The sequence below is a fragment of the Schistocerca cancellata genome, chromosome 9 (assembly GCF_023864275.1).
Source record: "Schistocerca cancellata isolate TAMUIC-IGC-003103 chromosome 9, iqSchCanc2.1, whole genome shotgun sequence".
NCBI classification, from domain to species: domain Eukaryota; kingdom Metazoa; phylum Arthropoda; class Insecta; order Orthoptera; family Acrididae; genus Schistocerca; species Schistocerca cancellata.
Window position 1 is genome coordinate 436,011,266 of NC_064634.1, and position 23,234 is coordinate 436,034,499.

The 23,234-nt window shown below is 43.5% G+C and overlaps 1 protein-coding gene across 1 annotated transcript in view; it reads right to left on the minus strand.

The window, feature by feature from the left end:
- LOC126100653 (protein takeout-like) overlaps positions 1-23,234 on the minus strand; it is a 61,858-nt gene that overhangs the window by 28,812 nt on the left and 9,812 nt on the right. The window lies entirely within an intron of this gene.

Consider the following 23,234-nt stretch of genomic DNA (forward strand, 5'->3'; position numbering starts at 1 on the left):
CACTTAAAGTAGTAAAGGAGTTTTGCTATTTGGGGAGCAAAATAACTGAGGATGGTCGAAGTAGAGAGGATATAAAATGTAGACTGGCAATGGCAAGGAAAGCGTTTCTGAAGAAGAGAAATTTGTTAACATCGAGTATAGATTTAAGTGTCAGGAAGTCGTTTCTGAAAGTATTTGTATAGAGCGTAGCCATGTATGGAAGTGAAACATGGACGATAACTAGTTTGGACAAGAAGAGATTAGAAGCTTTCGAAATGTTGTGCTACAGAAGAATGCTGAAGATTAGAAGGGTAGATCACATAACTAATGAGGAGGTATTGAATAGGATTGGGGAGAAGAGAAGTTTGTGGCACAACTTGACTAGAAGCAGAGATCGGTTGGTAGGACATGTTCTGAGGCATCAAGGGATCACCAATTTAGTATTGGAGGGCAGCGTGGAGGGTAAAAATCGTAGAGGGAGACCAAGAGATGAATACACTAAACAGATTCAGAAGGATGTAGGTTGCAGTAGGTACTGGGAGATGAGGAAGCTTGCACAGGATAGAGTAGCATGGAGAGCTGCATCAGACCAGTCTCAGGACTGAAGACCACAACAACAACATATGAACAAATGTATTATCGGGCAGCAATTTATACCTATTGCGAACAATATGAACAAATATCAACTTTGCAAAAACTGTACAGGTTTTGTCCCACAGAACTCTGCTTCAAGGCTAGACGGAGACCATCAGAAAAATAGCGGATATGTTGACTCGCCAAAATTTTTGGGAAAGTTATTTGAAATTCTTGAGGAATTGGCATACCACTTTTCAGTCAGAGTCTTCTAAATAAACAGGAACATATATGCATTTTTCGCATTGCTTGCTCTCCGCTAGGAGCATTTTTCCGTTGGTTCTCTTCTTTTCAGTGTTGCAGCAGGGCATGTAACTCATACGAAAAGAAATATATTGGTTAGTAAAAATGATGTATCCAGAATGAGATTTTCACTCTGCAGCGGAGTGTGTGGTGATATAAAACTTCCTGGCAGATTAAAACTGAGTGCCGGACCAAGACTCGAACTCGGGGCCTTGGCCTTTCGTGGGCAAGTGCTCTACCAAACTGAGCTACCCAAGCACGACTCACGACCCACCCTCACAGCTTTAATTCCGCCAGTACCTCGTCTCCTACCTTCCGAAGTTCACAGAAGCTCTTCTGCGAACCTTGCAGAACTAGCACTCCTGGAAGAAAGGATATCGCGGAGACATGGCTTAGCCACAGCCTGGGAGATATTTCCAGAATGAGATTTTCACTCTGCAGCGGAGTGTGCGCGGATGCGAAACTTCCTGGCAGCTTAAAACTGTGTACCGGACCGAGACTCGAACTCGTGACCTTTGCCTTTCGCGGGCAAGTGCTCTATCAACTGGATTTCCTGCACTTCCCTAAGCACAAGGAAGCGTGTAATATTCATGCTTTGACCCTGTAGTGTAGCATAGTGGCACTAAGACAATCTTTATGTTGCATATACAAATGGTCCCTAGTGCAAGGGCTATCCAAAACACTTAACCCTACTTTTTGTATCACCAACAGGACCCAAGGTATGATCATCCCAAAATCTCGCTTTTACGCTCGAAGTTTTTGAACATATTAAATAAGCATACTGTCGCATGCCACCTAGGCAGCAAAATAGCCCATAACGGACGGAGCAAGGTGAACATAGAACGCAGACTACCAGCGGCAAAAAAGGCATTACTGTCCAATTGGATTCTACTGGTGTAAAACATAGGTCTTGCTTTGAGGAAGAAATTTCTGAGAATGTACGTTTGGAGAACTGCATTGTATTGCATGAGAGATGGACTGTGGAAAAACCAGAGCGGAGGAGGATAGAAGCATCTGAGTTGTGGTGCTGCAGAAGAACGTTGAAAATTAGGTGGACTGATAAGTCGAGGAATGAGGGGGTTCTCCGCAGATTGGCGAGAAAAGGAAAATATGGAAAACACTGGCAAGAGGAAGGGACAGGATGGTAGGTCATTTGTTATGACATCGCGGAATAACATCCGTGGGTGCTGTAGAGGATAAAAATTGTAGAGGAAAACAGAGATTGTAATACATCCAGCAAATAAATGAGGATGTAGGTTGAAGGTGGTACTCTGAGATGAAAAGGTTGGCACAGAAGTGGAACTCGTGGCGGGCCGCTTCAACACATCCAGAAAAATGATGACTTAAGAAAAAAATTTTCTTTTGATTCAAATGGCTCTGAGCACTATGGGACTCAACATCTTAGGTCATAAGTCCCCTAGAACTTAGAACTACTTAAACCTAACCAACCTAAGGACATCACACACACCCATGCCCGAGGCAGGATTCGAACCTGCGACCGTAGCAGTCCCGCGGTTCCGGACTGCAGCGCCAGAACCGCTAGACCACCGCGGCCGGCTTTTTCTTTTGAATGCCTAAGAGAAATACAATGAGCAACTCAAGTAAAAGATGGTGTATGACACTAAAACGAGTAAATAATTATGTTGATTTCGGCGACTCGTTGACATTTTCTACTGTCCAGTTATATTCACGGGTGTAAACTGTCATATGGCTTGCAGTTGAAACCTATTTCGCTGCTCGAGGGAGGTGCCCATAGAAATGTTCTTTTGGAAACGGAAATCGGTTCTCTTTTACGAAAAATTAAGAGCCTGGAGCTTCAGCGTACCATACTCCATTCAAGGCGAGAAGTCTCACGGTTCAGTATAATACGATATTATATTAGTTTCTAATATTTTTTGTGATAAACTTGGGCGCGATGTACAGCAACCTACAGATGCTCCGGCAGTCTCGAAGAAGACGACGATGTAAGGCTAGAAAGTAGTTCTCCATCTGAAACAAGGTTTTCAGTAACAAAGTACAAACTGAAATAGGCAAGAGTGGGAAAAGAAATCGGCCTTTCCATTTCCAAAGGAGGAATTTAAATATTCGTCGTATTCGACTTGAGACAACACAGGTAAGTTGAATCTAGCTTGACAGTCCTCCGGAACGCAAGCCTAGTGGTTTAATCACTGCGCCTCCTCGCTCGGTAGGGGCCGGAGTCATAGATATGCTGCACTCGTAGTATGGACGGCCTGACTCGATAACTTAGTGAGCAAGTGTCAAACAACAAATTCATAGATCTGTGAATCAATGCCCAGTTGGTACTAATATACACTACTGACCATTCAAATTGCTACACCAAGAAGAAATGCAGATGATAAACGGGTATTCATTGGACAAATACTATATTATACTATAACTGACATGTGATTAAATTTTCACGCAGTTTGGGTGCATGGATCCTGAGAGATCAGTACCCAGAACAACCACCTCTGGCCGTAATAAAGGCCTTGATACGCCTGGGTATTGAGTCAAACAGAGCTTGGAGGGCGTGCACAGGTACAGCTGCCCATGCAGTTTCAACACGATACCACAGTTCATCAAGAGTAGTGACTGGCGTATTGTGACGAGCCAGTTGCTCGGCCACCATTGACTAGACGTTTTTAGTTGGTGAGAGATCTGGAGAATGTTCTGGCCAGGGTAGCAGTCGAACATTTTCTGTATCCAGAAGGGCCCGTACAGGACCTGCAACATGCGGTCGTGCATTATCCTCATAAAATGTAGGGTTTCGCAGGGATCGAATGAAGGGTAGAGCCATGGGTCGTAACACATCTGAAATGTTACGTCCACTGTTCAAAGTGCCGTCGATGCGATCAAGAGGTGACCGAGACGTGTAACCAATGGCATCCCATACCATCACGCCGGGTGCTACGCCAGTATGGCGATGACGAATACACGCTTCCAATATGCGTTCACCGCGATGTCGCCGAACACGGATGCGACCATCATGATGCTGTAAACAGAACCTGGATTCATCCGAAAAAATGACGTTTTGCCATTCGTGTACCTAGGTTCGTCGTCGAGTACACCATCGCAGCCGCTCCTGTTTGTGATGCAGCGTCAAGGGTAACCGCAGCCGTGGTCTATGAGCTTATAGTCCATGCTGCTACAAACGTCGTCGAAATGTTTGTGCAGATTGTTGTTGTCTTGGAAACGTCCCCATCTGTTGACTAGGGATCGAGACGTGGCTACACGATCCGATATAGCCATGCGGATAAGATGCCTGTCATCTCGACTGCTAGTGATACGAGGCCGTTGGGATCCAGCACGGCGTTCCGTATTACCCTCCTGGGCCCACCGATTCCATATTCTGGTAATAGTCACTGGATCTCGACCAACGCGAGCAGCAATGTCGCGATATGATAAACCGCAATCGTAATAGTATGGAATCCGACCGTGATGGTACGCATTTCTACTCCTTACACGAGGCATCACAACAACGTTTCACCAGGCAACGGCGGTCAACTGCTGTTTGTGTATGAGTAATCGGTTGGAAACTTTCCGCATGTCAGCACGTTGTAGGTGTCGCAACCGGCGCCAATCTTGTGTGAATGCTCTGAAAAGCTAATCATTTGCATATCACAGCATCTTCTTCGTGTCGGTTAAATTTCGCGTCTGTAGCACGTGATCCTCTTGGTGAAGCAATTTTAATGGCCAGTAGTGTATCTTCTCCGATATCCCGCTTCTTTCAACTCTGGCAAATACATTGACGGGAAAAGAATTTCAAGACAGTCTCATAAGCGTGTCGCTAGTAATACCACGGTGAGGATTGAAATCAAGTTCGTTTTAAATACGCGCTGTAACGGTGGTGTGCATTAGTTACCTTTGAGATTGGACGTGGTGAGCTGATGTTAGTCAAGACTGCCTTAAAGACGACGAAGACGCCATTGTCAATAACTCACTGGCTTTGAACGAGGTCATTAAGATAGTTGTTCCATCTGCGATATTGCAGAAAGACTTGCCAGGAATGTAGCCACTTGACATGATTGCTGGCAGCTGTGGTCACGAGAATATGCGGTCGGAAGAAGACGGGGCAGGATGGCCATGGCTGTGGTGCTTCGTACTACATCTGCAGCAGCAATCTGAGCAGTAGTTGGCACCACCATGAAACAACGAACTGTTACAAATCAATTACTTCAAGGGCAAAAGCCCTTGAATAAGCATTCCACTGACCACAAACCATCGCCATTTGCGACTTCAGTTGTGCAAACGAGAGTGAATCTCTGGCTGGCTTCGGCTTTTTCTACCATTTGTTTTATACTGTCATTCCACTTTACTCTATCTCGATGGTTACTTCTAGTTATTCTACGGTAGCCACTGCTTCCAGTGGTTTTTTTTTCTTGCTTTTTTTCCACTGGTCTAACCGAACAATAATAGATTTCTTCGATTATTTATCCGTAATACGTAACATTTATTTACATTCAGGTTCAGCTACCAGTACGTTCACCGATCGTCGATCCTCTGCAGATCTTCCTGAATTTCGTTACAGTCTTTAGGTTTACCAATCATAAATTCTCACTTGCTTCTCTAACTAAACTGCTGCTTTGTCTATAATGAGCCCGATGCTCACTGCTGACGGTTCGTCTAAACCATCAATTTTGTACCTTAATTCGTTCACAAACAAAACTGCTCTTTCACCATGCTATGTTCATTATTTACTATGCCACACGCGTTTCGTCATTTGCATGACACAGGCCTTCTATGCGTTTTCAGAAATAGTGCATGGGTTTAATTTTACGCAATTTGATTATGGGTTCGAAATTATACCCCGATTTTTTAAGTAAATGTAATGGTATTTACCTGAACAGCTACTTTTGTTCATTTTTTGACTATTTTAGTACGTACTCCTCATATGATCACGTCTAGAAAAATCACATTTCACTTTCATATCATTACTACTTGTAGAAATTTTGCGAGTGAATTCAGTTCGTTACTGCGCAACAAGCGTAAAAATACCATATGAACATACTCTACGTCGGAAAATCCTATGGTTATGAGTCGTTAAAGAAATAACAATTCGCCAAGTTCTCAGAACAGTAGGTCACAAAAAATATTCAGTATAGCCTCCACTTCGTTCCAAGTACGGATTCCCTCTCCCAAAATTTGTGATAGGACAAAAACCTTCGTGCTACAATTCATAGTAGACATCAGTAGCAGTTGGAATCCCAGGTGACTCTGGCGGAGCCGTATGTTCTTCCAGGAAATCTTAATACATGAAATGTGCAAGGAATTTATTCAGAATGCTCTTCCAGATTTGCTAGCAAGGAAGATAGTGGTGTATCACATTTCAGGCACAGTATTTTTGTGCACACACTGACACTCACCACGACACATTTAAAAATAGTATAGGACCATTTTCATGGTCCACACGTTCTTCCAATCCTTTGGATTACTGCCTATTGGCCCGTGCTGCTGTGATTCTGACTAGCGGTTCTAGGCGCTTCAGTCTGGAACCGCGCGACCGCTACGGTCGCATGTTCGAATCCTGCCTCGGGCATGAATGTGTGTGCTGTCCTTAGGTTAGTTAGGTTTAAGTAGTTCTAAGTTCTAGGGGACTGATGACCTTAGATGTTAAGTCCCATAGTGCTCAGAGCCATTTGAACCATTTTTTGTGATTCTAATTGCACAAACGCTACATCATTGTGTCATGAATGCCTGCGAAACCCTTCGACAACGTTGGGTGGTGTTTAAAGGACAACGATCCGACGAATTCATTCGTATCTAGAAACAATGCGGTGACTATTTGAACTTTAGTTATGAGCTTCTGAACTGTAAAATTACATTACTGGCCCAGTAACGAAGGAATTTAGGGCGTTATTACATAAAATTCTGTTCTTATTTTGACGTAAACTATCATTCTATCAACGGTATTTCTGATGATCTCTGTATGTTTAGTCTGCAGTCTCACTCTCTCAAAGTAATTGTGTGTGATCAGCTGCACAGCTAATTAAGAGACAAAATGACAGTTTGCTTCTGTCTCATGTTCTTCGGACGACGTTTGTTTGACGATTTCTCTGTCGTTTCGCCAGCACGCGTGGCTGGCATTGTCAAAGTTTCGCCCTCCATTTCAGGTGGCTGACAACTGCCGCTGTGGTACTATGCAACACACAGTTCTACAGCTGACCTTCATAAACCACGTGCGAGATTGTCATATTCTCACGCTCGCTACGCGCAAACTATTAATCCTTCAGAAAATATCGACGGAGTCTTTTTGTAATAAATTTAATGTAGTTAAATTTTTTGCTGGTATTCGTTTTCGCTGGAGGCCGTGGTTTTCGTTGTATTCAAAAAAGGACGTACAAATGTGACCATCAAACGCACCGCCACTCCCACACTCATCCCTCACCAGTCAGGATTTCTAATCTGTTGTTCATGGAATTCCGTCCTACCACTGTACAAATATTTATGACTTCACGAATTGTTTCCTACGTTCGATTTGTTTTGGTCTTCACTAACCGCTGTTATTATGCCACCGGCTTTGCCGAACATTTACAAAATGTGAAACTGCCGTTTAGTAAATTTTACCTAACAGTTTTATGAATTTACACAGCGTAAAATAATCAGTTAATTCATTTTATTCGTCAGGCGTTCTGACTACGAATCCTTTGTTCAGTAACCGATCTGGATCGAATTGTCACCGTAATAAGTTTTAGCGTAACGTTTACAAAAGCCGGTTTGCGTTAATTACCCTGACAGGCACGTTTAAATTAAGAGTGTTTATGAAGTAACTGACTGCTGGTGTCGCAACAGCCCAATTAAAAGAGACAAAGAAGATCGAATGTAAGAAATAGTTCATGTAGTCATAAATTTTTTAACAGTGGCAGAAGGGAATGCCGTGAGCAGCATATTAGAAATCCTTGTTGGTGAGGGATGAGCGTAACGTGGAGGTGCGTTTAAAGGTCACCTTTGTACGTGTTTCTTGAGTAACTTGAAAACTTTGGCCTCCAGCAAATTTAACTACATTAAATTTCTTACAAAAAAAAGTCCTGCTGCTGGTTGTCCCGTAGGACTAATAGGTCGTGCGTAGCGAGCAAGAGAATATGAAAATGTGCAGCATGTTTATGAAAGCTACTTATAACAATGCGGGTTGCATAAAACGACAGCGGTAGGGGCAGCTGAATCACTACGTACCTGGCACCCCAAAGTCTGAGGGCTTTTCCCTGGGCATTACCCCTCTGATTCTCTCCATGCTGTCTGCTGCAGCACGGGAATCGAGCATCTGCTCACCTTGAGGCTCTTTATTGATGAAGCTGTTGTCATTTTTTGTGGACATATATGGCTTGCCTGAACAAGCGGGTGTATCTTAGCACTTGTCCACAGCAAGAATTTCCGTGTCGGTGGGTTTTGGTGTCGGTCTCACACAGCGCATGCTTCACCCGCTTGTGTTCGGAGATCCTGGTGTTGATTGATCGTCCAGTCATAGCAATATCACTTTTCCAAGTGTACGAGCTGTGTTGTATATCTCCTACACTGTGATGAGTGCCTTTGGTCCTTTGACGATCTAAGACAGTCTTAATCAACTCTGTTGGTTTACGAATAGTCTCTAGGCCGTTTGGTCACAATACACGGCGTATTCCGTCCGTCGCCCTGGGAATATGTAGCAGAAAAGCCGTGCGGTCATTTCATTCACTTCGCCGAATGACACATCGTATGTAACAGGTGGTAGACATTGCTCCTCAGAATGCGTTTGTCATGCTGCAGCTCACGTATTCGTCTTGCGTGCGTTACTAGCGTACTGATCACCCCTATTTTCTAGCTTAGGTGGTGATTTGACAGTGTGTGCAGACATCGGTCCATGTGTGTCTGTTTGCATACACGCTGTGTCCCTGGTGCCAAGCAGCCTGTGTTCGGAGATCCTGGTGTTGATTGATCGTCCAGTCATAGCAGTATCACTTTTCCAAGTGTACGAGCTGTGTTGTATATCTCCTACACTGTGATGAGTGCCTTTGGTCCTTTGACGATCTAAGACAGTCTTAATCAACTCTGTTGGTTTACGAATAGTCTCTAGGCCGTTTGGTCACAATACACGGCGTATTCCGTCCGTCGCCCTGGGAATATGTAGCAGAAAAGCCGTGCGGTCATTTCATTCACTTCGCCGAATGACACATCGTATGTAACAGGTGGTAGACATTGCTCCTCAGAATGCGTTTGACATGCTGCAGCTCACGTATTCGTCTTGCGTGCGTTACTAGCGTACTGATCACCCCTATTTTCTAGCTTAGGTGGTGATTTGACAGTGTGTGCAGACATCGGTCCATGTGTGTCTGTTTGCATACACGCTGTGTCCCTGGTGCCAAGCAGCCCTCGTAACCAGCACATGCAGAAAGGGTAGCTGTTGGTTCTTTTCATACTCCATAGTGAATTTTGCTGGGACTGTTCAGACGTCTAAGGAAGCCACCGAGCTGTACCTCATCACGGCGCCACTGGACAAACGTGTCGTCAATGTACCCATACCACATATTAGGTTAACATTGTGTCAACTCCAGCACCTCTATTTCTAAATGTTCCATGAAGAGGTTGGCCATCGCTGGGTTAAGCGAACTGCCAATGACGAAGCATTTCAGCTGTTCGTAGAAGTTGTCATGCCACTAATTAACTGAGTCCGTCTCTATCTCTGTCATTATTTGGGCAAGTCCATAGTTGACCTTTCTGTGTAATGCTGTGACAGAGAGATAGCGTGGGAGGGGATGATTGAAGCAGATATACTGGCATCCTGCAGGAAATTCCCAAACGTAAACCACTATTTCACATACACATAGCACAATCTCCTTTCCTCGCGAATCTCTTGAATCTGATTTTAATCGTCGGAACACTTAACAAATCGTGGACAGTGTTCCGTGCCTTTGTTTTGCATTTCTTATTATTTTTTATTAATTCTCAAAATTAATATGTGATTGCTTATATGATCAGTATTTGATAGCAAAACAGCGTAGAAAGACTTTCGAGAGGGAAAAATTTTTCGTTTATTCCCACATGGAATTAATAGATATAGCAATTACTCGAGGTATTTGAAATCCGTCTATGCAACTAGCAAACTGCTTGTTTTTCCCATATGTTTTTCATTTTATTGGTAGAAAACACCACTAGTCAGCGCATGACCTTCTGTCTCAGTTATGTGACTGGATTTACGATTTCCTGTCAGAGAGGTCACAGTGCGTAGTAATTGACGGAAAGTTATCGAGTAAAACAGAAGTGATTTCAGGCGTTCCCCAAGGCGTGTTGCAGGCCCTCTGCTATTCCTTATCTACACTCCTGGAAATGGAAAAAAGAACACATTGACACCGGTGTGTCAGACCCACCATACTTGCTCCGGACACTGCGAGAGGGCTGTACAAGCAATGATCACACGCACGGCACAGCGGACACACCAGGAACCGCGGTGTTGGCCGTCGAATGGCGCTAGCTGCGCAGCATTTGTGCACCGCCGCCGTCAGTGTCAGCCAGTTTGCCGTGGCATACGGAGCTCCATCGCAGTCTTTAACACTGGTAGCATGCCGCGACAGCGTGGACGTGAACCGTATGTGCAGTTGACGGACTTTGAGCGAGGGCGTATAGTGGGCATGCGGGAGGACGGGTGGACGTACCGCCGAATTGCTCAACACGTGGGGCGTGAGGTCTCCACAGTACATCGATGTTGTCGCCAGTGGTCGGCGGAAGGTGCACGTGCCCGTCGACCTGGGACCGGACCGCAGCGACGCACGGATGCACGCCAAGACCGTAGGATCCTACGCAGTGCCGTAGGGGACCGCACCCCCACTTCCCAGCAAATTAGGGACACTGTTGCTCCTGGGGTATCGGCGAGGACCATTCGCAACCGTCTCCATGAAGCTGGGCTACGGTCCCGCACACCGTTAGGCCGTCTTCCGCTCACGCCCCAACATCGTGCAGCCCGCCTCCAGTGGTGTCGCGACAGGCGTGAATGGAGGGACGAATGGAGACGTGTCGTCTTCAGCGATGAGAGTCGCTTCTGCCTTGGTGCCAATGATGGCCGTATGCGTGTTTGGCGCCGTGCAGGTGAGCGCCACAATCAGGACTGCATACGACCGAGGCACACAGGGCCAACACCCGGCATCATGGTGTGGGGAGCGATCTCCTACACTGGCCATACACCACTGGTGATCGTCGAGGGGACACTGAATAGTGCACGGTACATCCAAACCGTCATCGAACCCATCGTTCTACCATTCCTAGACCGGCAAGGGAACTTGCTGTTCCAACAGGACAATGCACGTCCGCATGTATCCCGTGCCACCCAACGTGCTCTAGAAGGTGTAAGTCAACTACCCTGGCCAGCAAGATCTCCGGATCTGTCCCCCATTGAGCATGTTTGGGACTGGATGAAGCGTCGTCTCACGCAGTCTGCACGTCCAGCACGAACGCTGGTCCAACTGAGGCGCCAGGTGGAAATGGCATGGCAAGCCGTTCCACAGGACTACATCCAGCATCTCTACGATCGTCTCCATGGGAGAATAGCAGCCTGCATTGCTGCGAAAGGTGGATATACACTGTACTAGTGCCGACATTGTGCATGCTCTGTTGCCTGTGTCTACGTGCCTGTGGTTCTGTCAGTGTGATCATGTGATGTATCTGACCCCAGGAATTTGTCACTAAAGTTTCCCCTTCCTGGGACAATGAATTCACGTGTTCTTATTTCAATTTCCAGGAGTGTATATAAACGATTTGGGAGACAATCTGAGCAGCCGTCTTTGGTTGTTTGCAGACGACGCTGTCGTTTATCGACTAATAAAGTCATCAGAAGATCAAAACAAACTGCAAAACGATTTGGAAAAAATATCTGAATGGTGCGAAAATTGGCAGTTGACGCTAAATAACGAAAAGTGTGAGGTCATCCGCATGAGTGCTAAAAGGAAGTCGTTAAACTTCGGTTACACGACAAATCAGTCTAATCTATAAGCCGTAAATTCAACTGAATACCTAGGTAGTACAATTACGAACAACTTAAATTGGAAAGAACACATAGAAAATGTTGTGGGGAAGGCTAACCAAAGGCTGCGTTTTATTGGCAGTACACTTAGAAAATGCAACAGACCTACTAAGGAGACTGCCTACACTACGCTTGTCCGTCCTCTTTTAGAATACTGCTGCGCGGTGTGGGATCCTTACCTGATAGGACTGACGGAGTACATCGAAAAAGTTCAAAGAAAGGCAGCGCGTTTTGTATTATCGCGAAATATGGGAGAGAGTGTCACAGATATGGTGAAGGATTTGGGCTGGAAATCATTAAAAGAAAAGGCATTTTTCGTTGCGACGGAATCTTCTCGCGAAATTCCAATCACCAACTTTCTCCTCCGAATGCGAAAATATTTTGTTGACACTGACCTACATAAGGAGGAACGATCACCACGATAAAATAAGGGAAATCAGAGCTCGTACGGAAAGATATAGGTGTTCATTCCTTCCGCGCGCTATACGGGATTGGAATAATAGAGAATTGTGAAGGTGGTTTGATGAACCCTCTGCCAGGCACTTAAATGTGATTTGCAGAATATCCATGTAGATGTAGATGTTTCCTGCTTAAATTCGTGTCATCTCCATGACCGTTTATCAGACATTCCAGACCTTTTCATTGTTTCTTGACCTATCTATCACTTTGAATAGGAGCATTATATTCTTCCTGCACATTACCACGAAACATTTTTTTTTTTTAACTCGAATGGTAATCGTTTATCTTTGAGTTCACTTTCTGCTCTCTTACATTACACTTTGAAGATGTTACCGTTGTTCTGATCGCAAGAGGAAGGTCACGGTACGTAGTTTTATCGTTCATCGATAAAATTAGGAAAATCAGGGCATTTGATTCCTTCTCCTCATATAGAGGTTTAAATAATGCTAGTAAAATGTTTGTAATGTGAGTCTCGTCGCTTATTCTGGTCATTAGAGAATGTTAGCGTTAGGTGGTACTATTGTTCGTTCACATAATTACACGTTTGTAATCTGAGTAGAGTTCCTAAATGTTTATGTGAGATATTTTAGGAAATGGAGTTAATGCTTACACCACAAGTCGAGAATCTCGTGAGCTCTAAGAGCTGCGACCTGTACTTACACTTCTTTCATGCTGAGCGCTTAAGGATTAGAGTCGGGTTCTATCACTATGCTGACGTGTATTCTGTTCGGTTAAGTTCTTTTCGTTTCACTGAGCACTATTTTTCCACACTTAGTAGAATGTTCGGCGTTTCGCTCACTTTGATACGATGGTGCGAGGTGAATACCATTGAGGAGTTTGTCATTATTCGTTAATTTACTGTTAAGTATTCTGTACAATGTTGATTTCACTCCTGATGGCAGAGTCGACACTTGAGTATTTTCCCAGATTATTTGCCATTTAAAAAGAGAGTATTTAGTTCCGAAACTTTCTGGGCATCCTCTCAGTATTCCCTACTATCCTTACACTGTCTTGAGGTCTGACTGAAGGAAGATAGCATTTCTGAACATAAAACTACCAACGTATAAATGTTCCTATCGAAGCGATAAATGCGAATATGCTATTGTTTAACAGACTGGCTGAGTAGTGGGCTAGCAGCTGCCGCACTGTATCTTACTCACCACCTTCAATAATTTTGCCAAAATTTTGGAGAAAAATTTTAAATATGCAAGGAAGGTGGAATGACGCAGCTGGTGCCACACTTTTCAGCCTTAGACTTGTGAACTACAGCAAATTCGCCTGTTTCGTGCTCCAATAGGAGCATTTCTTCGCTGGTTCCCACTCATATGAGAAGAACTTTATGGGTCAGTAAAATATTGATAGTTTTTTTAAACAACGCAAAACTAATATTACAATCACCAGAGACCAGAAGTTACGTGCACAAAATTTTTCCATGTTCTTGAATACTACAACATGCGGTTCCCAGATAACGACCACGCTATATAACATATATCACCGTGCTACGTCACTCTATAAACCACGTTTTCGCCTCACACCGGATTTTACGTGTACAAGTAGGGTAACTCTGAACCTCTGTATCTCGGTAACGGATGAAGATACCAAGAAAATTTTCAAGGATATCGGTATCTTAGGAATATATCGTAAAAATTACCCTCATTTGCTGTGCATACCCGTTTAGAATCTATGGCTCCCCAAGAATTTCTAAAAACGAAGAGATGGAATTTCTAGATAGATGCTTAAAGATAGAGAATATAACTTTAAAATTTGAGCGGTTTGCCACTGTTATTTATTATTTAGAGTTTGCCGCATACCGGATTTTACAAGCGTATTTTACGCGTTGAATTATGATAACTTGAACCTCTGTATCTCAGAAATAGATAAAGATATCAAGAAAATCTTCATGTTTTGCTGTGCATAACCGTCTTTGAATATTCGGCTCGGTTTTAGTAGGGAAAAAAATTGTTAAAACCCTTTTTTGGAGCTTTCTAAAGAACACCCATGAGCTAATGGTACCTCCGTGGGCCACTTAAAGACCACAGCATATCACATCAAGTCCAAAGGGAACCAATCGATTTGCTTCATTGCCAAAGCAGGATTTAAACTATGCTTTGACCCTATACTGTTAGGATAGTGACACTAAAACGAGCCTTTTATAGATTGCACAAATGGTCCGTGGCCCAAGAGGTATCCAAAACCCTTGACCCTACCTTTCTATCACCAATATAACCCGAGGTATGAACTCCGAAAGAGTCCTGATTTTACGGGCGGCGTTCTGGAACATCTTAGATGACACCTGCGAATCGATCGGAGAATTTATACGGGTCGGAGGTACGAGTGCAAATCACATCCGTAGGTCCAAAAACACCCTGAAGGTCGCCGTCCAAAGATATGAACCATAACGGCACGTTTCTTCGCGGATTCGATTAGTAAGTGAGGAAGCGTCTCTAGCCGCTCGTCAAACTCCTGCTGCACGTTCTACGAGGGAGGCGTTGGGCATCATGGAGAACGTTCTTTATCAGAAAATTCAATCGTCTCACACATTCCTCGCGGAATGCCCAAGACGGGAAAAATCAAAGGAACTGAAGCCCCTATGGAGAATCGTGAACAGTCCTCCTTCTAGTGCGCCATTCGCGAATGACGGGAACGACAAAGGTACACGAAGCACCCTCCTCCACACGCTATAAGCTGGATTCTGGAATATGGGTGATGTAGACACACATTTTTTTGTGTGCAGTTTGCGACAGACTTCCAAAGAACGCAACTTACCCACAAACGTGTTATTTATTCTGATGACGAAACGTAGTGTACTACCGAAGCTATTCCTGTTAAAATTATCGCCATCCTACATCGGATGAATAAAAGATATCTTCTTACAAGATAAATGCTACAGACATTCATTGTAAATGGACTAGGAAATAATTTCTCCGGGCGTAGTTCGCAAGTAAACAGCTCAGTTCAAAACCCCGTGTTTGTTTGCACACATGTTTTACTCAAGAATTTACTTAAGCCTGACCTTCATGACGCTGCTGTCAGTATTCTGTTTGTGGTTTCTTGTTAAAGCACGTCACCGCCACCTCTTACTTGAAGATGTGTTGATACGGCCAAAACTTGTTAGCTGAAGTATTTCCCAAACAGCAATCTCAACGACACTTGAAGCTCTTTCAGAGAAAACTCATTTACATTCAGCTAGCACAGCTGCTTGTTGCGCAGTGCCTGGCACGTAAAAACAAGATGGGTGACACGGCATCTGAGTTCTCATGAGTCCGTTCTATCTTTAACTCAATGCTCTGAACGCCAGTAACAACGCGGTTTGTTTGATCAATGGGAGTGATCTCTCTGTCGAATGTTATGACGAAGGGAATATTTTTTGCTGTTTGGTAAACATTTGAAATGCATGTTTATCGCAGACTTCACACTATAACATGATAAAAAATAAATACCCTATATGATGTTATCATTTGATTATTTATCAAAGTCGATCAGGACGACTTACGACAGACTCTTTGACCCTAACCTATATTGATAATACGTATCATTTTATACATAAGATATATCTGTAACAACAGTAGTACATTTATAATTGCTTCCTGATTCCATAGGCACCGTACAATACTTCTGAAGTTCTATTTTAGGATTCACGTAAGAAGTCCATATCTCAAATGTTGAAACCAGTTAAATTCAGCACCCCATATTGATGATCTACAAAAATCTTCAAGTGAGTGTGAATTCGTAAGGGACGAAACTGCTGAGGTCATCGGTCCCTAGACTTACACACTACTTAAACTAACTTACGCTAAGAACAACACACACACCCATGCCCGAGGGAGGACTCGAACATCCGGCGGGAGGGGCCGCCCAATCCGTGACATGGCGTCTCTAACCGGGCGGCCACACCGCGCGGAAACTGACGATCTGTAACGACTACATAACATAATAGGATAGGCTGTTCCTTGGAAGACCTACTGCACTGCACAATTTTAAAAAAAGTGTGTCAAGAATCAACGAGAGAATTTATGATGAAATATCAAAATTCAGTTAATGACTGTTCTGAAAAGTAATGTTCATTGAACCAATGTCATAAAACAAATAACTGAAACCTAAAAGCCTCAGGTGAATTATTATTAATTATATATTAGTGGCAATATTTAATTCTCCACAATTTCGACAATATTACAGATTTTCAGTACCTAAGACCAGTTTTGGAATTAGCAAAAAAAATTCCTTTAAGATGAAACAGGGTACTTTGTTTACCATCGTTAATTCCCTCTCTGTCCGTTCCAGTTGCAAATGTTTCGCGATAAGAACGATTGCTGCTAAGCTTCCGCGTGAGCTCGCTTCTCTCTAATTTTTATCTTCATGATCTTTTTGCAAGATGTAGTTATGGGGAGTAAGATATTGCTTATTTCAGACGAAGAAAACTGATGTAAACTTGAAATTTACCATATGTCTGGTGTAATCGATTGAAAAATTTCACACAAATAAGACTATTTAAATAAGGAAATCGATTGAAAATTTCATACACACACAAGACTATTTAAATAAGGAAACATTTTAATATAACACCCTTTTAAAACTAACTAAAAAGTATTCTGAAAAAAGTAGGGGTAAGCTATAGGGAGAGACGGGTCATATACAATATGTACAACAACCAAGAGGGAATAATAAGAGTGGACGATCAAGAACGAAGTGCTCGTATTAAGAAGGGTGTAAGACAAGGCTGTAGCCTTTCGCCCGTACTCTTCAATCTGTACATCCAGGAAGCAATGATGGAAATAAAAGAAAGGTTCAGGAGTGGAATTAAAATACAAGGTGAAAGGATATCAATGATACGATTCGCTGATGACATTGCTATCCTGAGTGAAAGTGAAGAAGAATTAAATGATCTGCTGAACGGAATGAACAGTCTAATGAGTACACAGTATGGTTTGAGAGTAAATCGGAGAAAGACGAAGGTAATGAGAAGTAGTAGAAATGAGAACAGCGAGAAACTTAACATCAGGATTGATGGTCACGAAGTCAATGAAGTTAAGCAATTCTGCTACCTAGGCAGTAAAATAACCAATGACGGACGGAGCAAGGAGGACATCAAAAGCAGATTCGCTGTGGCAAAAAAGGCATTTCTGGCCAAGAGAAGTCTACTAATATCAAATAACGGCCATAATTTGAGGAAGAAATTTCTGAGTATGTACGTCTGGAGTACAGCATTGTATGGTAGTGAAACATGGACTGTGGGAAAACCGGAACAGAAGAGAATCGAAGCATTTGAGATGTGGTGCTATAGACGAATGTTGAAAATTAGGTGGACTGATAAGGTAAGGAATGAGGAGGTTCTACGCAGAATCGGAGAGGAAAAGAACATGTGGAAAACACAGATAAGGAGAAGGGACAGGATGATGGGACATCTGCTAAGACATGAGGAAATGACTTCCATGGTATTAGACGGAGCTGTAGAGGGCAAAAACTGTAGAGGAAGACAGAGATTGGAATACGTCAAGCAAATAATTGAGGACGTAGGTTGCAAGTGCTAGACTGAGATGAAGAGGTTAGTACAGCAAAGGAATTCGTGGCGGGCCGCATAAAACCAGTCAGTAGACTGATGACCAAAAAAAAAAGTATAACATAATTTCTCCTAGCTACATACAGATTCCTGAACCCTTACAGATGATTCTGAAAGTTTTGTGGTTCTGAACTTTTAATAGCTCAGACAATACTTGTAAAATTCAAAACAAAGAACGTGGAGCACATGCAACAGCTAATAAAAGGGCTATATTTTTACAATTTCTGATCGGTCGTGAAATTAAACTCACAATGTAAACCCGATGCAGCTTGCACTGATATACTGCAGAGTGTCTCTAGTACACTTGTCGATTGGGTCGCGTCAAACTTTTCATTTCTGAGCACATAGTGAGCGCGTAAAGATGCTTGGAACATTAGCGTCTACCCTTAAGTGTGAAGTGCCTGTTGAAAGGTTCCGCCTTATCTCACGCTACCCACATAACGTAGCTGTAATGAAGTTTCCTTCTTCATGACAATGCTCAGCTGCAATGAAGATGTTCCTGCAGACTCCACTTGATCTTCATGACTTCACTCACGTGAACCTCTGGCTGTGAAGACAGCATTTTGGCGCAAACAGTGAATTGCAGACCAGTGTAGGGAATTCGCGGAAAGCAGAGGGTATTGGAATGACTAACTCAAAAAAGCGACTCTGTGTAGAAGTAGCTGGAATGTGTAGCTAAATGTTGCAAATCAAACTTTCTTTTTATTTTCACCGTGGTTTCCATTTAACCACCAGTCACAGGTGGGAAAAAGCAGCCTTCGTGGTAAGGAGGTAGAGAGTATCTGTCATTGAGAAAAATCATACAACTATTCATATCAGTTTCAGTTAAATAAAAATTTTAGTGACTTACGGCAACTACTCACACATTAGTTACGTATTGCTTGCGCCCCACGTTTTTCGGATGGCGTTTGGTATCTTTATGAGGCTACGACAAATTTTAGACTTAGTCCGTTTTAGAAACGTGTCATACTAAAAAGTTTTCTATTTATATTATTATTGTCTTTATATTCACGTGTTTCGCTTTGCTGAACAAAAGGACCTCTGGTGTTGCTCCAGTTCACATGTGACATATAAATTATTTTCATGGATATATTCCAAGTTATACTGAAGTCGTTCTTCTGCGCACATTACCCTCTTCTGCTGTTTATGCACTTCTGTCGCATTCTTCTGCCACTGCTGCTTTCACATGGGAAATTATTGTAAAAGGGAAAATTTTGCTACTATTCCCATGGCTTTGCATTCACTTTTCTCATGGATCACCGATTTTACTCACATTTCGCACGATTGTATTACACAGTTAGATGTACGTTACTGGCCATTAATATTGCTACACCAAGAAGAAAAGCAGATGATAAACGGGTATTCATTGGACAAATATGTTATACTAGAAATGACATGTGATTACATTTTCACGCAATCTGGTTGCATAGATCCTGAGAAGTCCGTACCCAGAACAACCACCTCTGGCCGTAATAACGGCCTTGACACCCCTGGGCATTGAGTCAAAGACAGCTTGGATGGCGTGTACAGGTACAGCTGCCCATGCAACTTCAACACGATACCACAGTTCATCACGAATAGTGTGTGGCGTATTGTAACGAGCCAGTTGCTCGGCTACCATTGACCAGACGTTTTCAGTTGGTGGAAGATCTGGAGAATGTGCTGGCCAGGGCAGCAGTCGAACATTTTCTGTACCCAGAAAGGCCCGTACAGGGCCTGCAACATGCGGTCGTGCATTATCCTGCTGAAATGTAGGGTTTCGCAGGGATCGAATGAAGGGTAGAGCCACGGGTCGTAACACATCTGGAAATGTAACGTCCACTGTTCGAAGTGCCGTCAATGCGAACAAGAGGTGACCGAGACGTAACCAGTGGCACCCCATACCATCACGCCGGGTAATACACCAGTATGGCGATGACGAATACACGCTTCCAATGTGCGTTCATCGCGATGTCGCCAAACACGGATGCGACCATCATGATTCTGTACACAGAAGCTGGATTCATCCAAAAAAATGACGTTTTGCCTTTCGTGCACCCAGGTTCGTCGTCGAGTACACCATCGCAGGCGCTCCTGTTTGTTATGCAGCGTAAAGGGTAACCGCAACCATGGTCTCCAAGCTGATAGTCCATGCTGCTGCAAACGTCGTCGAACTATTCGTGCAGATGGTTGTTGTCTTGCAAACGTCCCCATCTGTTGACTCAGAGATCGAGACATGGCTACACGATCCGTTGCAGCCATGCGGATAAGATGCTTGTCATCTCGACTGCTAGTGATACGAGACCGTTGGGATCCAGCACGGCGTTCCGTATTACCCTCCTGAACCGACCGATTCCATATTCTGGTAACGGTCACTGGATCTCGACCAACGCGAGCAGCAATTTCGTGATACGATAAACCGCAATCGCGATAGGCTAGAATCCGACCTTTATCAAACTCGGGAACGTAATGGTACGCATTTCTCCTCCTTACACGAGGAATCACAACAACGTTTCACCAGGGAACGCCGGTCAACTGCTGTTTGTGTATGAGAAATCGGTTGAAAACTTTCCTCATGTCAGCACTTTGTAGGTGTCTCCACCGGCGCCAACCTTGTGTGAATGCTCTGAAAAGCTAATCATTTGCATATCATAGCATCTTCTTCCTGTCGGTTAAATTTCGCGTTTGTAGCACGTCATCTTCGTGGTGTAGCAATTTTAATGGCCAGTAGTGTAATAGACGCTACATTAGTACGATATGCTTCTCAAGCGTTTTCGAGAAATCGACTTCATGGTCTTACGAAGCTGTTTAGCACCATAAGAGGCCACTTGCTGTATAGCAGCCTCTTAGATACACAACTTGCCCATTCTGTGTTCGAATTTCGTTATTCAATTTTTTCTCTAGTCTTTTCGCAGGTCATTTTCTAGTGTTTCCGGGTTGGATTAAATGCAGCGTCGGAAATTTTCTTCGCTCGGGGATTGGGTGTTTGATTTGTCCTTATGATTTCATGTCATCTTCATCTCAAACACACACAAGTCACCGAAGTGGAGCCTAATAGAAAGATTTGCACCAGGTGAACGAACAACGCCAGACATGTTCTCCCGTCCGATAATACCATAATACTATTTCACCTTTTTTCGCCTGACGTTTCACCAAACACTCGAGCGATGATTCTTCACACGCCGTTGAAGGTCTTGGTAACGGCTCCGTTTCAAAAGCATTCTAAATGCATCTCGTATTGTACAGTACCACACTAGCGTCGTACTAATTAACACCTTGTTGGCTTATGGTATCGAAATAGACCGGTCTGCAACACAACAAGTAAGAAAACAGGCAATCTCTGTCCATTCCACAAATAGTGGGCACAGTTCCTTCCTATTGACGCTCCAGAAACAATACAAATAGAATGTGCATTATTCGCCTGTTAGGGCTGCACAACGATGTGCACACGAATCTCTCGGTAAACAAATACCTCAGTAATACCTTGCCTCAATGTATCACGATATTGATTATTATTAATCCTTTTTTGAAAATAAAATAAAAAAGAAACATGTTTTATTGTATGCATACAACAGCCCTCTTAGCTGGTTGCGTTCACGCTCAGTTCGATGGCTGGCGCTTTCATACATTTTTCGACAGGCGAGTAAAACTTTGAACCTCGATTCCTCAGAAATTCTTGAAAAACGCCTGTTACTGGGGCAGCATTTGTACTACCATCGTACGTTAATCTGCAAAATCGTTACCCGATGCGTATATACTTCCCTTGTGAGATACAGTAGGTGCGAAAGGCTGTTCGAGAGAGTTTTGGGAAGGGCATGTGATGGAGAAACTGACGAGGCGAACGCCGAACAAGATCTTGGAAAACGAGGCAGGAAGCGTCATGACATCAAGAGGAGGAATATTGTCCTGTTAACCCTTTGTCCTGTTAAGCCTTCCTGTTACCCTTTGATGTGAAAAATATGTCCCACTGAAGTAATAAGCAGTTTTGATGGTTGGAATGTCTATGTCCCATATCGGTCTGGTGTTGCCATCTAGTGAGTAGCTTTCGCAACTTGGAAAAAATAGTACGGACCATAGGCTGGATGTATAGAAGGCTATGAATGACCGAGTGGTGTGGCATGTGTCTAGAGCTGGTATAGCGCTTCCGTTTCACGAAAATCTTCTGCGTTCCAAGAATGTCTGAAGTTCTGTAACACTTTTACACTAGTCGGTAATATTATGGGTATTTATATTTGTAGTCAAGGCTTTCCCGTGACTACCACTAATATCGAATGAAACAACAAGTGTGCTGTTACCAGTCACATTTTCTTTCAACGAAGTGTTTCAGAGGTTTAAATCATGAAAGGCTATCTTTCGTCCTTCCAGTTTCCATAAAGTGTGATGATGTATGTATTGTAATGCTACAGAGTTTGTGGTTACTGCAGACAGTACACAGGACACTCCAAAATCGTAATAGACACGTACGAGTATGTGGTGTTTTAATCCACATAAATACAGCTGCTGATTGAACCGTTGAAACGTGTCATGGAAATAAACAGATTATGACGTACCAGTAAACTTGTGATTCTTGAGTTTCTCCCGGCGTATTTGATAATCAAAATATCCACGGGTGTGCTGCCGGTCTATAGTGTCCAACGGGCACAATATTTCGGCGATCATACATGTCGCCATCATCAGGTGAACTGACGGACTGAGCTCCTGTGAACGTGCCGGCACGGAGATCCGTACGCTATGGCTGCTCAGAGGGAACTGGGTTCGGTCCCGGCGGCGGCCGATTTAAACAGATTCCACCGCGCGACCGTGGCGCGGGGCGCGGACGGCGGAGGGAGCGCACCGCGGGCGGAGGGTATTTAAATCGGCCGCCGCCGGGACCGAACCCAGTTCCCTCTGAGCAGCCATAGCGTACGGATCTCCGTGCCGGCACGTTCACAGGAGCTCAGTCCGTCAGTTCACCTGATGATGGCGAGATGTATGACCGCCGAAATATTGTGCCCGTTGGACACTATAGACCGGCAGCACACCCGTGGATATTTTGATTACCAGTAAACTTGTTTCATTCGGTACGTGATATGTCAAAGCCATCGTCAAATTTTATCTGAAAATATGTACATTTCACGCTTTTTATTGTAATGGGGATAAGTGTGTTTTGGTACTGATTACATATTATGGTTATAAATTGTCACTAGATACAAAAGAAATAACTTCGACAATTCTAGGTACAAATGAGAAATGGACCTGGTTAGGTTCGTGGAAAACACGTATCCCATGACACTGATTTTCAAAATTGGTCAATTTAGTTTTTCCTTTTATTAGTGAACCCTTAATACTGACCATGGCGGAAGACAGCCTGTGATCTTTTTTCATATATGTGTATAATGAGTTTTAACTACGGTTCAAGTG